A 17,847-nucleotide genomic window follows, 5' to 3' on the forward strand; every position below is an offset into this window, starting at 1 on the left:
GACATCACGCCGCCCGCGTCCATAGCAGCACACGACATGGAGAGGTAGAAGAATCAGCTCGTTCATGCTGGACGAGCCGGAACTTCCAGCACCTCTTCTGCCCTAGCGCCGTTTTCCGACGTTTACACTCATTGTAGGCGCGTCCTTTCAAGTTCATGCGTGTGCGATCTTCCTGCCAGCGCAGGAAGATCGCACACGTTGTGACAAGAGTGTAGGGATTTTTTTTAAAGTTTCAAGTAAATAAACAAAAAGTACAATATGTATGTATGTATATATATATATATATATATATATATATCATAGACATTTGATTATTTCAGTAAATCAATTCAAAAAGTGTAACTCATACTATATAGAATCATTACACACAGAGTGATCTATTTCCAGTATTTTTCTTCTTTTAACGTTCAGGATTATGGCTAACAGTTAAAGAAAACCCAAAATTAGATTATATAAACCCAATTTCACAAATTATTTTTAATACCGAAATGTTGTCCTACTGAAAAGTATGTACAGTATATAAACTCAATACTTGGTCGGGGCTCCTTTTGCATGAATTACTGCATCAATGCGGCGTGGCATGTAGGCGATCAGCCTGTGGCACCGCTGAGGTGTTATGGAAGCCCAGGTTGCTTTGATAGCGGCCTTCAGCTCGTCTGCATTGTCGGGTCTGGTGTCTCATCTTCCTCTTGACAATATCCCAAAGATTGTCTAAGGGGTTTAGTTCAGGCGAGTTTGCTGGCCAATCAAGCACAGTGATACTGTGGTTATTAAACCAGGTATTGGTACAGATATATGTGTACAGTAGGTATATATCTTACATATATATATATTTATATATAGTGTACATATATCGCTATGGCTGCTACAGCGGAAGCAACGCCACATTCAATAGTATCTGCGTCCTTAGGACGCAGAGACTATTAAACACTATGGGAGAGCAAAGAAGCATCTTCCTGCTTTGCCATTTGCTAGGCTATACTAGGCTATTTACAGCCTACTAGGCGCAGGGACAGGATTCCTGTGCAGGCCGGCATGGTGACATCACAGGATCACGCCGGCCTACGCAAGGATACCGTCAGAATTGAGGAGCAGCTCCGTTCAACACGGGATCGGTGCCTAGGTGAGTATAATTTTTTTGTTTTATTTGTTTGGGAGGCGCTATCTACAAGAGGGATGTGGGGGACTGTATGGCACTATTTACAAGGGGGAGGTGGGGGCGCTATCTACAAGGGAGAGGTGGAATCGCTATCTAAAGGGGGGCTGTATGGCACTGGTTACAAGGGGGAGGGGCACTATTTACAAGGTGATGTATAGCACGGGGGGTGGTATGGCACAATCTACAGGGGTGGATGTATGGCACAATCTACAGGGGGCTGTAATCAAAAGTTTGCTATGGGGCCCAGTCTTTCCTAGTTACGCCCATACATACACATTATATATATATATATACATACATACATATATACACATATATATGTATACACACATACACACACGCAAGAGATATATCGATTTATATATTTATTTATGCTGCCTTAGACACTACCTGAAAGAGAAAATGTGTGTGTGTGTGTGTGTGTGTGTGTGTGTGTGTGTGTGTGTATGCATATATATATATATATATATATATATATATATATCGGTGTGTGTAAATGTATATATACACACACATGTAGAGAGCGAGATAGGGAGCACAGTTTTTTGGGGGGATATAATGAATCTTTATTCAGACATGGGAATGGAGGAACTGTACCATTTCTATTATACTGTTGGGGTGTACAATGAGGTACTTTATTATACAGTGGTAGCTGAGGTGAAGCAGCCCCTGACTGAGGTGTTCTCACTAGATGACAAGCAGAGAAGGATGTGATGTGCTGGGAATGTTGCATGCTGGGATTTTTACTTTCATTTTGAACATGTCCCTCCCACACAAACCTGCGGAGAGAGCGATGCTACTGGAGCACGGTAAGGCGGGGAGGCTACATAAATCATAGTTTATTTACCTTATTTGTCCTCATTACAATTCATTAGGGCTTTCGTTATTGCCTGGGGCACTTTTGAAATTGTATGCGGATAGTGGCCAACCCCTTAATGCTGTGATAACGGCTGTGCAAGTAATTTCATGTCATCTAGAAAATTGTTACTCTGTTAGGCCTCATGTACACGAACGTATTTTTTTCCTCCCGTAAATACTGGCGTAAATACGGGTCCTTTGTCACACGTATTCGACCCGTATTCTACCAGTATTTACGGACCCATAAATATGGGTCCGATGTCACCAGTGTTCCACCCGTATTTACGGACCCGTTTTCTCTGCACTAATCGGCAGCCCCTTCTCTCTATCAGTGCTGGAAAGAGAGAAGGGGCAGCCCTTTCGGGCAAAGTTTCCGCAGCGTTTGAAAGTAAAAGAAGTTCATATGTACCGTTGTCTTGGTGACGCGTCCCTCTTTTGACATCCAGTCCGACCTCCCTGGATGACGCGGCAGTCCATGTGACCGCTGCAGCCTGTGATTGGCCTGTGACTGGCTGCAGCGGTCACATGGGATGAAACTTCATCCCGGGAGGCCGGACTGGAGGAAGAAGCAGGTAAGTTAACTTTTAATACTATTAACTCCAGCGAGAGTCACTGTGCTGGGTGCTGAAAGAGTTACTGCCGATCAGTTAACTCTTTCAGCAGCCTGGACAGCGAGTATCCCGACGTCGCCTAGCAACGCTCCCGTAATTACGGTTGCACACACGTAGCCACCCGTAATTACGGGAGCCCCATGGACTTCTATGGGCCTGCCCGTGCCGTTATTACGACCTGAAATAGGGCATGTTCCATATTTTTCAATGGCCCGGGCACCTTCCCGTAAGCATGCGCATGAGGCCTTATGCTAAAAACTGGCCATTACAATGTATCAGAGATGGACAAAATACTGTAGATGTTTGTAGACCACAGTGCCCATGTTACATTTGATTAAATGGGATTTTAAAAACCCATTCAGACAAGTGAGCAGAAAACCATACGGCTGTAGTCCACAGTTAGTATGCAGTTTACGCTAACTTTGGCAATATAATTTATTTGCAGCAAATCATTCCAACTACCTCCTTTACTCATACTGGCGTATGATACGTACTTGTGATGAACCGGGAGGAGTCACCTTTTCACCCCAGACTGTCTACCTCAATTCCTCCCAATTTGAACCAAATACTTTTAATCACTGTGTGTTTCCCAGAGCCTCAAAAGAAAATACTAAACGGCTCATGCAAATTACTCTGTCGGAATATTATATATTAGCAATCTGTAGAATTTCCTATTTTATAGATAAATTAATAAAACAAATTAAAGGGGTTTTCCACTTTTAAAGTGACCCTCTAGTTATACTCTCCCACCCTTCCATTGTAATTAATTGGACCCATGCACTATACTCTCCGGGCGTCATACGGTTGCCATGGCAACAGTACCATCCGGTGTGCAGTACTCGGGCGGGGGGGGAGTATAATAACTGGAGGGATACTTTCATTTTAGCAACTACTGCCAGGCAGCTGCTGCAAAGGAAAATTAAATCATGGGATGCATCAAAAGCGGAATAGGTACTCATGATAAGAACATAATTTTGCCCCTATACAAATTACTAGTCAGACCACACATGGCATAATGCGTACAATTTTGGGCACCTGTATAAGAAGGACATGGTTGAACTAGAGCAGGTATAATGAAAGGCAACCAAGGTAATTAAGGGACTGGGCGGACTGCAGTACCAGGAACGATTATTTAACTTGGGGCTATTCAGTTTAGAAAAAAAAGATGGCTTAGGGGCGATCGAATTACAATGTACAAATATATAAATCGGACGGTACAGAGTAGGGATGCCCCGATACCACAATTTGGACTTCAATAACGATACTTCGTGTAGTATTGCGATACTAGATACTAAAACAATACTTTCGCCAACAATAATAATAAAATACGTTATTCAGTTTTCTGATGTGAGCGCGTGGCGTGATGAATTTTGAACCTCCACGTGCCTCACATTAATTGTAATTAACCATATCATGTTCCTCAGTCATAATGGACAACATTGCCACTATTAGTGTGAGATACATGATGGGGTTAATTACTATTAATGTGAGCCACATGGAGGTTCAAAATTCATAATACCTTGTGCCTCACATAAATAAGTGAAAGAAATGTCACTTTATTTTATAACAGCGTAAACATGAATGACGCTATAAATGTGTTATTGCGGTCGCGACGATACCGAATGTGTGTATATTTTTATGTATCGAGACTTATTTTAATTTTTATTGTAATGTGTGTGTGTTGTTTGTTTTTTTTAACATTACTTTAATTTTTTACTTTTTTATTTTTAAACTTTATTGTACTGGCATATATCTATATGCCAGTACATTAGCCTGTGTACTGATAGGTAAGTCCTAACAACTGCCTGTGTACTAAGTCTGCCCTAACAGGAAATATGGTCAGCCAGCCCTGGGGTCCTTCATTGGACCCTGGGTTGTCTGCCCATATATAAGTTATGAGGAAAGATTGAAAGAATTAAACCTATTTAGCCTTGAAAAAAGACGACTAAGGGGGGGACATGATTAACTTATATAAATATATTAATGGCACATACAAAAAATATGGTGAAATCCTGTTCCATGTAAAACCCCCTCAAAAAACAAGGGGGCACTCCTTCCGTCTGGAGAAAAAAAGGTTCAAGCTTCAGGGGCGACAAGCCTTCTTTACTGTGAATCTATGGAATAGCCTACCGCAGGAGCTGGTCACAGCAGGGACAGTAGATGGCTTTAAAAAAGGCTTAGATAATTTCCTAGAACAAAAAAAATATTAGCTCCTATGTGTAGAAATTTTTCCTTCCCTTGGTTGAACTTGATGGACATGTGTCTTTTTTCAGCCGTACTAACTATGTAACTATGTAACTATATATGGTATGGCCCTCGATCCAAAGAGCATCTCCCCTTCTCATTTTCCCCTAAATGCTACGGTCAGCTTTGATCGCAGCATTCAGGAGAATAGCGGCGGAGTAGTTTCTCAGATCTCCGCCATCAGAGCGGGGCTGCGGCAGTGCCTGACAATAAATGTGAGCGCTGTCAGCAGGATGTGATGTGGCCGGCGCTGCACTAATGAGCGGCGGCGGCACTGAAGAAAGAACATGGGGGTGTTTTGCAGTGTGGCCGCCATGTTCTGTCTTCTGCCGGCGCTCATTAGTGAAGCGCTGGTTGCATCACATCACACTGACCATGCATGCACTTCTCAGGAGCGGGGCAATGGCTGTATTACACAGCCGCAGCCCCGCTCTTATATATTCATGTTTTACAGTACTGAGCTGTGCAGCCGCACAGCTCAGTATCGAAATACATGAAATAACGGTATCGAGCCGTTTGATGGTGCACGGTATCTAAACAGTATCGAAGTTTCGATACATCGTGCATTCCTAGTACAGAGATCTTTCGAATGATGTTTTTACACCTAGGCCTGTAACAAGGGGCATCCTCTACGTCTAGAGGAAAAAAAGCTTTCACTACCATCACAAACGGGGCTTCTTTACTGTGAGAGCAGTGAGACTATGGAATGCTCTGCCACAGGATGTTGTGATGGTTGATTCTTTCAACAAGTTCAAGGCGGGCCTTGATGCCTTTCTTGAAAAATATAATATTACAGGTTATGAGTACTAGATTCTGGAGATCCCGGGATTTATTCTGATTTCCATATTTGGAGTCAGGGAGGAATTTTTCCCCTAATGAGGCAATCGGCATGAACCTCATGGGGGTTTTTGCCTTCCTCTGGATTACCACGGTAGGATTATAGGTTGACCTTAATGGACTGGTGTCTTTTTTTTAAACTTATGAACTATGTTCCTTTGGTTGACACCTTTGAACCCGCCCATGAACTACTTTGTCTTTCTTGTGCACTAGTGCCCAAAACTGTACATGGCATTCCATGTGCAGTCTTCCTAGAAAATTATAGAGTGGCATAACAATTTTTTCATCGTGTGCATATGGGCCCCTTTGATGCACCCTATGATCTTATTTGCCTTGGCAGCAGCTGAGACTGGTTGCTACAGTTAAAGAGGCTCTGTCACCAGATTATAAGTGCGCTATCTCCTACATAATCTGATTGGCGCTGTAATGTAGAGAACAGCAGTGGTTTTTATTTTGAAAAACGATCATTTTTGAGCAAGTTATGAGCTAGTTTAGATTTATGCTAATGACTCAAAATGGACAACTTGGTGGTGTTTTTACTTTTTACCAACTGGGTGTTGTACAGAGGAGTGTAGGACGCTGACCAATCAGTGACTAATCAGTGTCCTACACTTCTCATTGTTCCAGCTCAGCATGATCCACAGTACAGTGTGATTGTGCAGTGAAACAAGTAAACACGCCCAATTGTTACAAACACAACACACGCCCAGTTGTCCATTAGAAAGGCTCATAACTTGGCCAAAAATTATCATTTAAAAAAAAAACAAAAAAAAAAACACGTTACTGTTATCTACATTGCAGCGCCGATCACATGCAATAGGAGATAGGGATTTGATATTTTTCATTATTATGTATATTCGCTTCTCTTGGCCACAGCCGGGTCTTTGATGCTGGGAGAGCATGGTGTGTTCTTGTTTGGCATAGCAAGCAGGGTAGCCCGCTCTATGAATTATCAAGGCGTCACAAATAGGCTTCTACCTGGCTATACACGTTGTGCCTCATGACTTACACACTATCCCTCCATGTTTCACACACTTGCATCTCATTATTCATTTATTTCTATTGAGGCACTTCACTCATTACTGCCCCCTATATTTCACTTATAGTATTACACTTGCACACACACCATTTATTATTTCTTACTACACATCCCATGCACCACACACCACTCCCCACAAGACTAGTGGGATTGGCTATTATTATTTAAAGCACCTGCTCACCCTTTCATCAGCGTTTCTGACCTGGCTGTGTCCATTTGTAAGTATGGCTTTTTTCGGTGTTTTTGTATATGTCCTTGTTTTTATCGGTTCTGCTAGTTTAGATTTATGCTAATGACTCAAAATGGACAACTGGGAGTGTTTTTACTTTTTACCAACTGGGTGTTGTACAGAGGAGTGTAGGACGCTGACCAATCAGTGACCAATCAGTGTCCTACACTTCTCATTGTTCCAGCTCAGCATGATCCACAGTACAGTGTGATTGTGCAGTGAAACAAGTAAACACGCCCAGTTGTTACAAACACAACACACGCCCAGTTGTCCATTAGAAAGGCTCATAACTTAGCCAAAAATTATCGTTTAAAAAAAAACCAAAAAACACGTTACTGTTATCTACATTGCAGCGCCGATCACATGCAATAGGAGATAGGGATTTGATAATCTGGTGACAGAACCTCTTTAAGTTTACGGTCAAGTAAAATTCCTAAATCCTTGTACAAGTCAGTTTAACCCAGTATTTTCCAATTTAATATGTAATGGTGACATGTATTTTTAATTCCCAAGTGCATAACCTTACATTTATCAGTGTTAAACCTCATACGCCACTTCTCTGCCTTTAATGTCTCCAGATCCATTTGTGGTAGAAAATTGTCACCCTTTGTTTTAATAATTTTACACAGTTCAGTATCACCTGCAAAAAAATTCATTTGACTGTGCAATCCCTTTTCAAGATCATTGATAAATATATTAAACAGTTGATAAAAGGGTGGGGATAGTTTGTTGATGTGATGTAGAGAAACCTGGAGATTTTGATGCTTCAAAGGGAATAGCGAGGACTAAAAAGTCTTCTCTTTCCTTCTATGGATGTAATGAGGGTCTGGTTTATTTAAGCCCACATCAGTAAAGTAATAGGCCACCAGGTCGCTGCCTTGCAGCGATGACAGCAAGCGGACTTGAAAATCTGCCCGTGTCTATCAGCTTAGGGGCCGTTCACATATGTCCGTTGCCCGTCAGTTTCCCTCCGGCGTGTTGCAGAACAGCCGGAGGGAAACGAATGCTAGAATGGATCCCATAGCTTTCTATGGGATCTGTTCTGGCACAGGGGATATCAGTTGTGGCGCCGAACGGCGGATCCAAAAACGTTACCTTCTGCATTATTGGGTACGGCGCAGTATCCAATCTTAGTACATTGAAGCGGTATGAACGCCAGGTACTGCCGCATCCACCTTCCGGAAGCACCCGGCGTGGGAGAACAAAAATCCCATCGTGGTGTGTTGCGAGTAGATGTAAAGGCACCAAACACTAGCTCCTCCCCGAAGTTAGGGCTAGTGTTTGGCACCTTGCAGTTTGCTTCGAAGATCTGAGGTGAGCTGCCTTCTCCTCGGCATGCGTTGCCGGCGCTTCTGAACCGCAATCCCCGGGCACTGCCTTGCCGACGTGACCGGGGATTCCGCATAAATATAAAAATGGTCATAACTTGGCCAAAAATGCTCGTTTTTAAAAAAACAAAACGTTACTCATTTCTACATTGCGCCTATCTGCTGCAATAGGAGATAGGGGTTGCAAAATCTGGTGACAGAGCTTGGAACTTTTACTTTTTTGTTTTTGTACAACATATTTTTTTTACTTTTTGTAATTTATTTTTTTTTTGTCCCACTAGTGACTTGAAGATCCAACTCATAGATGGTTGTTATAATACCCTGCAATACATACATATTGCAGGGTATTATACCTGTCAATTTCACACTGACAGGCAGCGTATTAGGTCCTACATCTTACATCCAGAGAAAGAAAGTAAACAAATCGGGCAAACGAGCGTTGGTATGTGTAAACTGGGCGATCAGCCGATTAACAAGCAAACGCTCGTTCATCAGCTGATCTGCTCTTTTATGCAGAATTTTTTTTTAAAAATCGCCGGCCCATATTGGGCTATGTTATACAACCCTTGGGGTTCAGACAAAATGAGGGTAGCACAATCTCCTGTTAGCAGTGAAATTTGGATACAACTTTTGGTAGGAAAGGCGGGTGTAATTTTAACAGATTTCTATCAAGTACTGTCAGATAAGCGGACAGAGTAGATGTCCTGGATTTCACCAACTCTATATGCAGTAGTGACCGCTAGGCGCAAACCAGTCAAGAAATGCAAGGAGGATTACTCCAGCGGTTCAAAGGGTGACTTCATTCGAGCAGTGAGAACAAAGTTCAGGTCCCAAGGTGATACAGACAAATAGAACTGGGGACGAATACTGGAGACACTTAGAATGAGCTTGGGCCCATTTGACTGCTAGAATTCAGGTAATAAAGAGACCCATGATTTCTCTGAGGGAAGACGATAGAGCTGAAAAAAGAAAGGAGGTTTATAGAATGACATTCTCTATCTTGTCCGGAGGAAGAAGGATGTCTGAATTAAAGTATTCAACTGGATACCCATAAAAGTCTTTATGGTACCAGTCCGATTTACAACCCAGTCCGATTTTTGATAATTGATTATCCAATGTAGAAAGGAAAGGACTGACTGTACAATGTGTAGATGACGTGACACTTCTGCTTGTGAGTTGCCTACAATAAGAAGGCCATCCAGATACAGAATTACCAGGGCTTGCTGTTGATGAAAGACAGCAACCTCTTCCATGGTTTTTGTACAAATTATTGGCGCAGCAGAGAGACCAAATGTGGGGGCAGAAAATTGAATAGGCATTATGACCCCGATTATCTTCATTGCCATCCTTAGAAGTGTTTGGTCTTCTGGGTCTTTTAAACGGTCTAGAAATAGATTCTTCTGAGGTTCAGACCATTCCTTTTTTATTCATTTTTTTAACATTGGAAAAACACGTGTTTTTTTCGTGGAATCTAGCCCTTGGAACATTCGGGCCCGGATAGACGTGGGTTCGTTAAAAAGGCTCTGTCACCACAGAGCCCTATATTGTACATGATGTGATCGGCGCTGTAATGTAGATTACAGCAGCGTTTTTTATTTAGAAAAACGATCATTTTTGACGGAGTTATGACCTATATTAGCTTTATGCTAATGACTTTCTCAATGGACAACTGGGCGTGTTTTACTATATGACCAAGTGGGTGTTGTACAGAGGAGTGTATGATGCTGACCAATCAGTGTCATACACCTCTCGCCATTCATTTACACTGCAGATCGCGATATAGCTATATCGCTATGTGCAGTCACATAAACACACTATAACACTACTCATGTGTCATGACAATGGATATACATAACCTCCAGCCAGGACGTCATGTCTTTTCAGAATCCTGACCACTTCTGTAGCGGCTCTGTGATTTACAGCACAGCAGGCGTAGTCTCGCGAGATTACGCTGTAAACCGTCATTCACAGCGAGATCTCGCTGTGCTGTAAATCACAGAGACGCTACAGAAGTGGTCAGTCATGACTGTGAATGACACCTTATAGCGTGATCTCGCGAGATCTCGCTGTGATGTGCTGTAAATCACAGAGACGCTACAGAAGTGGTCAGGAGAATGAAAACACATGACGTCCTGGATGGAGGTAATGTATATTCATGGTCAGGATACATGAGTAGCATTATAGTGTGTTTATGTGACTGCAAATAGCGATATAGCTATATCGCAATCTGCAGTGTAAATGAATGGAGAGAAGTGATTGGTCAGCGTCATACACTCCTCTGTACAACGCCCACTTGGTCATATAGTAAAACACGCCCAGTTGTCCATTGAGAAACTCATTAGCATAAAGCTAATATAGGTCATAACTCCGTAAAAAATGATCGTTTTTGTAAATAAAAAACACTGCTGTAGTCTACATTACAGCGCCGATCACATCATGTACAAGATAGGCCACTTATAATGTGGTGACAGAGCCTCTTTAACTTTCTCAAAGTCCATGATTGTTCCGATGGCCTTGAGCAACTGAACCATATCTTCAGCAGAAAATAAAGGATGACCAGCATAATCAGAGGATTCTGAGCTGTTATTTATCTGGAGTTTGCCCTCTTCTATCATGGACTCTAAATCAGAGGTGTCAGAGGAAACTGCACATGCCTGGCAAGTAAAGGGACCCAGAGAAGGCCTTTTATATTTTTTGTCCAGAGCGCTATCAATGTCTTCTCTAATCATCGGATGTACATTTGTATTTTATTTTTTAACAAGGAATGGAGCTTCGTCACTGATTATTTATCTCATGCATTGTTGGCAGAACCTTTTCTTTTTTATTATAAGTGGACAATAGTGATTTGTTTGCAGATTCCACATTTTTTAGGTGGTCTCTTTTCAGGTACTCTATCCTTTCCCCCTAAAGAATATAAGGCATATATAAGAACCCCAAATTTGAAAGAAGACAGTGTGGGGCAAGTATCTTACTAGCCTGGAGGCTTGAAAAAAAAACAAGCAGAATAAGAGCAGGCTAAACAAGACTTCAAAGTATCCATGCTGCAGCAGACACAAGAACGCCTGTGTGGAGCATCAATGGGGAAAGACCGGGTAGACTGGTGTAGTAACCAGACAATCCCATACTACTACAAGTAACCACTTCCACACCTCTTAGTACAGGAAATAACTGTAGAAGGTAAAGGAAGGAGGCTATTTAAAGAGGCTCTGTCACCAGATTTTGCAACCCCTATCTGCTATTGCAGCAGATCGGCGCTGCAATGTAGATTACAGTAACGTTTTTATTTTTAAAAAACGAGCATTTTTGGCCAAGTTATGACCATTTTTGTAGTTATGCAAATGAGGCTTGCAAAAGTCCAAGTGGGTGTGTTTAAAAGTAAAAGTCCAAGTGGGCGTGTATTATGTGCGTACATCGGGGCGTTTTTAATACTTTTACTAGCTGGGCGTTCTGATGAGAAGTATCATCCACTTCTCTTCAGAACGCCCAGCTTCTGCCAGATCACGCTGTGACGTCACTCACAGGTCCTGCATCGTGTCAGACGAGCGAGGACACATCGGCACCAGAGGCTACAGTTGATTCTGCAGCAGCATCAGCGTTTGCAGGTAAGTAGCTACATCGACTTACCTGCTAAGTATTTTGACAAGCTTTTTGGAGCAATACTCGTCAAAAACCGTCCGAAAATGCCTCCCATTGATTTCAATGGGAGGCGGGGGCGGTTTTCTCCCGCGAGCGGTAAAACCGCCTTGCGGGAGAAAGAAGGGACGTGCCCTATGTTCACGCGTTTACGCCTCTGACCTCCCATTGACATATGTGAGGCAGAGAAAGCGTATTTAGGTGAGTTTTTTGCCTGTAGCACTCAATGGCCGCGAAAATCACGGCAAACGACGTGCAGGAAGCACAAAATCTGCCTCAAAATCCCAAACTGAATTTTGAGGCAGAATTTTCCTCCTGCAAAAAACTCTGTGTGAACGAGGCCTTAATATAAAATCTTCTCTTGCTGCATGTTGAAATGGGCAGGCACTTTCTAATTATGACATCAGCTAAGGGAATTGGAGCCAGAGCTTGTGCCCTTATATCCCAGGATGCTTTGTATTTAACTCGTGCACAAGCAAATCAGCTCAGCCAATCAGGTCACAGAATCTCCCACTACAATCTCTCCCCAGCATATAGTATCTATACAGACATCGTCTCCAAGGCCGCCGCAGCCATTTTCGGATTTTCACTTTCGTTTTTCCCTCTCCAAAAGTCATAACCTTTTTTTTTTTTTTCTTTTTTTTTATCAATATTGCCGTATGAGGGCTTTTTTTTGGGTGTACATTTTTCACAGCACCATATAATGTAGTGGGAAAGTGGAATAAAAATATGTGTGTGGTAAAATAGGAAAAAAACAGCGACTTCTCAATATTTTGGGTGGTTTTGTTTTTACGGCGTTCACTGTGCGGTAAACATGCTGCATTAACTTCATTCTGCGGGTCAAGACGATTACAGCGATACCAAATTTATACCGTTTTTTTCATGTTTTACAACTTTTTTCAGTTAAAAACAGATTGTTAGAAATAAAATTTAAGTTTTGTCACCACATTCTGACAGGCATAACTTTTTTATTTTTCCATCGATTAAGCGGTGTGAGGGCTTATTTCTTGCAGGACGGGTTGTAGTTTCTATTGGTCTGACTGCCATGCCAACCAACGGCACCCCGAAATCGTGTCGCAGGGGGCCATTATAAAGTTGCGGGGGCTGCCCCCGTTTCTAGTCATTTAAACGCCGCAGTCTCTATTTACCGCAGCATTTAACAGGTTAAACGAGCGGGTTCGCACTGAAGTGACGGCTGAAACACAGACATATATATATTATTATATACACAAACCAGGGGCGTTGCTAGGGTGTTAAATGTTTTTTTATGTGCTACTAATGTTTTGTTTTTTTGTGCTTGATTTTTTTTTTCCACAGATTCGGTTGTTGGACTACTTTAGATTCGAGGACTATTTCAATTAAAGGGTTTGTTTGTGGGTTTTTTTTTAATAAAATGGTCAACGAGGGTTGTGGGTTTATTTCAATAAAATATTTTTTCTGTGTTTTTTTTAGAACTTTATTACTACTGCCTTAGTAATGGCCGCTGTCTGATTGACAGTGTCCATTACTAAGGGGGGCTTAGTGTTAGCCGGTAGAAAAGCTAACACTAAACCCTCCATTATTACGACGGTACCTACCGCCACCAGGGGTACAGGGAAGAGCCAAGTACGATCCAGTACCCGACCATCTGTAGTATTGGAAGAGCAATGGGGCGGCTGCAGGCTGGTAAAAGGCTGGGTAAGCCCAAAAAATGTGGACCTTCCTGGTAATGCTAGCCTACTGCTGCCATGTTGTATCTGGCTAGTTATGAAAAATGGGGGAGACCCCACGTCGTATTTTGAAAAAAATAAAAATAAATAAATTACTGGAAAAAAAAAAAACGACGTGGCGTCCCGCCCCCTCCCCATTTTTCATAACCAGCCATATACAATATAGCAGCAGCCTAGCATTACCAGGGTAGGAAGGACCACAGTGTTTGGACTTTCCCAGCCTAATAATACCTGTGGCTGCCCCAGTGAGCGTCCATCACTTCAGACGGTCGGGTGCTGGATTGTACCCGACTCTTTCCGGTACCCCTGGTGGCTGTGGGTACCGGGGTAATAACAGGGGGGTTAGTGTTAGCATTTTCACCGGCTAACACTAAGCCCCGTCTTAATAATGGACGCGGTCAATCATCGAAGGAGTCCTCGAATCCGAAATAGTCCAACAACCGAACCTGTAAAAAAAATAAAAATTAGTAATAAAAAAATAGGATGGAATAGCGTAGTAGACTACGCGAATCCATCCTGAGGGATCCCATAAAAAATAAAAAAACGTATTCCAACAAGGTATACATTTTTTTTTAACATGAGAGGCTATGGGTGACTGATGCCACTGCATGGCATCCGTCACAGGTATACGTTAACCCGTTAGTGACCGCCAATACGCCTTTTAACGGCGGCCACTAACGGGCTTTATTCTGATGCATATGCCTTTTTACGGCACTGCATCAGGATAAAGTAAACAGAGCAGGGAGCGTCAAATCTCCCTGCTCTCAGCTGCTCGAGCCAGCTGAGGGCTGGGAGCGTCCCTGCTCTGCCGGGTGAGATCGATATTAGTATCGATCTCACCTGTTTAACCCTTCAGATGCGGTGCGCAATAGCGTGCACCGCATCTGAGTGGTTTTGGAGAGAGGGAGGGAGCTCCCTCTCTCATCCCACCGACACCCGGCGATACGATCGCCAAGTGTCTGTGTCTCTAATGGCAGCCGGGGGCCTAATAAAGGCCCCCAGGTCTGCCTGGAGCGAATGCCTGCTAGATCATGCCGGAGGCATGACCTAGCAGATGCCTGTCCGTTTTAAACGGACAGGCAGTAATACACTGCAATACAAAAGTATTGCAGTGTATTATAATAGCGATCGGAGAATCGCATATTAAAGTCCCCTAGTGGGACTAGTAAAAAAGTGAAAAAAAAGTTTAATAAAGTTAATTTTAAAAAAAAGTGAAAAAAAATTAAAAACCCACCTTTTCCCCTTACAAAATGCTTTACTATTAAAAAAAACAAAATAAAGTAAAAAAGTTACACATATCTGGTATCGCCGCGTCCGTAACGACCCCGACTATAAATCTATTATATTATTTAACCTGCACGGTGAACGCCGTAAAAAATGTAAGAAAAAAACTATGGAAAAATTGCTGTTTTCTGTGAATCCTGTCTTAAAAAAAATGTGATAAAAAGTGATCAAAAAGTCGCATCTACTCAAAAATGGTACCAATAAAGTCTTCCCGCAAAAAAAAACCCTCATACGACCGCATCGGCGAAAAAATAAAAACTTTACGGCTCTTCAAATATGGAGACACAAAAACAAATAATTTTTTTTTAAAAAAAGCGTTTTTACTGTGTAAAAGTAGTAAAACATACAAAAACTATACAAATTTGGTATCGTTGCAATCGTAACAACCCACTGAATAAAGTTAGTGTGTTATTTATATCACATGGTAAACGCCGTTGATTTAAGACGTGAAAAAGAGTGGCGAAATTTCAGGTTTTTTTCTATTCCCCCCCAAAAAAAAGTTAATAAAAGTTAATCAATAAATAATATGTCCCCCAAAATGGTGCTATTAAAAAGTACAACTTGTCCCGCAAAAAACAAGACCTTATACGGCTATGTCGACGCAAAAATAAAAAGGTTATAGCTCTTGGAATGCGACGATGGAAAAACGTAAAAAATGGCTTTGTCATTAAGGTCTAAAATAGGCTGGTCATTAAGGGGTTAAACGTATAGCTCTGGGAGCTCCCGACATCATTGTCCATATAAGGACAGAAATGTCAGGGACTTCTTCAGAACCAGAATCCCCAGGCAATGCGCTAGTAGAGACTCTGCCCCAGGACTCCGTACCTGGGAAAGCTCCTGGCGTCACTGTCCATATATGGACAGGGATGTCAGGGGCTTCCCCAGAGCCGGAATCCCGAAACAGAGCCGCTTCTAGCGCTCTTCCTGGGACTCCTTCTCTCATCCTGACATCACTATCCATATATGGGCAATGATGTTAGGAGCAGAGCAGGAGTCCCAGGCAGAGCCCGGGACTCCGACTCTGGGGTTGCCCCTGACATCACTGTTTATATATGGACTGTGATGTTAAAGGCTTCCACAGAGCGATGTACCGGAGCAGTGCCTCTACTAGCGCTCTGCCCAGGACTCCAGCTCTGCTCCGGACATCACTATCCATATATGAACAGTGATGTCAGGAGCAGTGCTGTGAATAAGGCCTAGAGTGAGGAGGCTCGGGAGCGCGCACGTCAACGTGGTGCCTTTGTTCTGCATAGAAACAGTAGCCAGCGCCTGATGTTTCTGGCTACGGATTCAAACTCACAATGAGCGGGAACTGGCGAAGTAGAAGAGACTGAGAAGCAAGACAGGGAGAAGACTACAGCATAGCAGGCTAACGCTTGCAGTAAGGTAAATATAAATATATTGAAAAGTTGTTTCATTATGTTAAAAGGAACACATAAAAAAAACTTTATTTTTTTTATTGCACTCCCCATTTGTACATTGGTGTTTCAGTGGGGTGCTCTGTGCAAAGCGCAGCTCACATGATCTTCCCTCTGACTTGTCTGGAGTCACGGTGCTTTTGAATAAACTGGAACTCATGCTCTCAATGCATTCCTATGGGAGCCAGAACGAGGCTCCATAGGAATGCATTGGGAGCCTCACTTACGGTTTTCTGAAAAGCAGCGATTCCAGACCAGGTCAGAATGAAGATCATGTGAGCGGCGCTGTACCCGAAAAACGACAAGATGCGGGGATCGGTAAGTATTTCTGCAGACCGCACCCCACTGAAACATAAATGTACAAAAAGGAGGGTGCAATAAAAAATAAAGTGGAGTGCTTCTTTAAGGCTTTATTCACACACAGCATTTTAGTGAATTTGCCAGATTTTTTTTATACGATAAAAAAAAAACTGCAGCTAGATGTTACTTCAAAGTCCATAGTGAATTATTGGAAAGGCTTTATACACAGCATTTTGGTATGTGGCATTTCTGGGTTCTGTGAATGGCATTTTTCCTATAAACTTCCCGTATAGGAATTGAAAAACGCCATAATAAAAAAACCGCATATAAAAAAAAAAAATCAATTAATAAATAAACACCAGAGAGATATGATGTCATTTACCAGCACAGGATTTGGACCTACTTACAGTAGATAAAACAGTATACTACCGGCACTTTGATGGGCTCACTTAGCGTGGAATGCCAAGACTGTCAGGGCTCATGTGCAATACTGTTGTTTTCTTCAGTGTCCTATCCATTTATTTTGCATATCCATGTGTTCCTTTCGTAAATTATAGAACAGGTCCTATTTTTGATTGTATTTGCGGTCTGTCTCACCCATTCTAGAGTATGGGTCCGCAAAAATAAAAAACGCACAGCACATAGAAGTCACTAGGATCGGCGCTTTGCAGTCAGCGAAACAGAAACCGCTGCGTCTATGATGCCTAAAGCAAACGTATGTAAATACTTTATATTTAATGTCACTGTATATTTTACAAAAACAAAACAATATTGAACCTGCTTGCATTGATATTCGGAGGGAAATCTCAATCTAAATCTGAAAGTTTTATGTTACCAGGAAATGAACTTAATATAAATATAGAGGTAAATATTACATAATAAATCCATCCCAGAACTTATATAGAGGTTATTGAAAGTCCACGTTCTGTGAATCCCATGCACAAATGCCATAGATTTGACCCAATGTATTTAAAAGGGATGAAATGAATGTTAATATCCACTGCTGGATGCTGGAGTGTTAACTGCACCCCCGACATGACAGTTACCCTTTAAGAAAATAAATAAAGTGCCTCAAGAAAGTTGTGCGGCATCCAATATAACCGCCATTACTAAACTCCCAAGGGTTCTTTCCCAGACACCAAAGTGGTAAATGTGTCCAGCAATAGCGATATAGATCCCCTGCTCTAATATCGCTCCA

The 17,847-nt window shown here is 42.2% G+C and overlaps 1 protein-coding gene across 2 annotated transcripts in view; it reads right to left on the reverse strand.

Annotated features, from left to right (window-relative positions):
- ILRUN (inflammation and lipid regulator with UBA-like and NBR1-like domains) overlaps window positions 1–17,847 on the reverse strand; it is a 113,138-nt gene that overhangs the window by 93,786 nt on the left and 1,505 nt on the right. The window lies entirely within an intron of this gene.

This window comes from Rhinoderma darwinii, chromosome 2 (assembly GCF_050947455.1).
Source record: "Rhinoderma darwinii isolate aRhiDar2 chromosome 2, aRhiDar2.hap1, whole genome shotgun sequence".
Classification (NCBI taxonomy): Eukaryota; Metazoa; Chordata; class Amphibia; order Anura; family Rhinodermatidae; genus Rhinoderma; species Rhinoderma darwinii.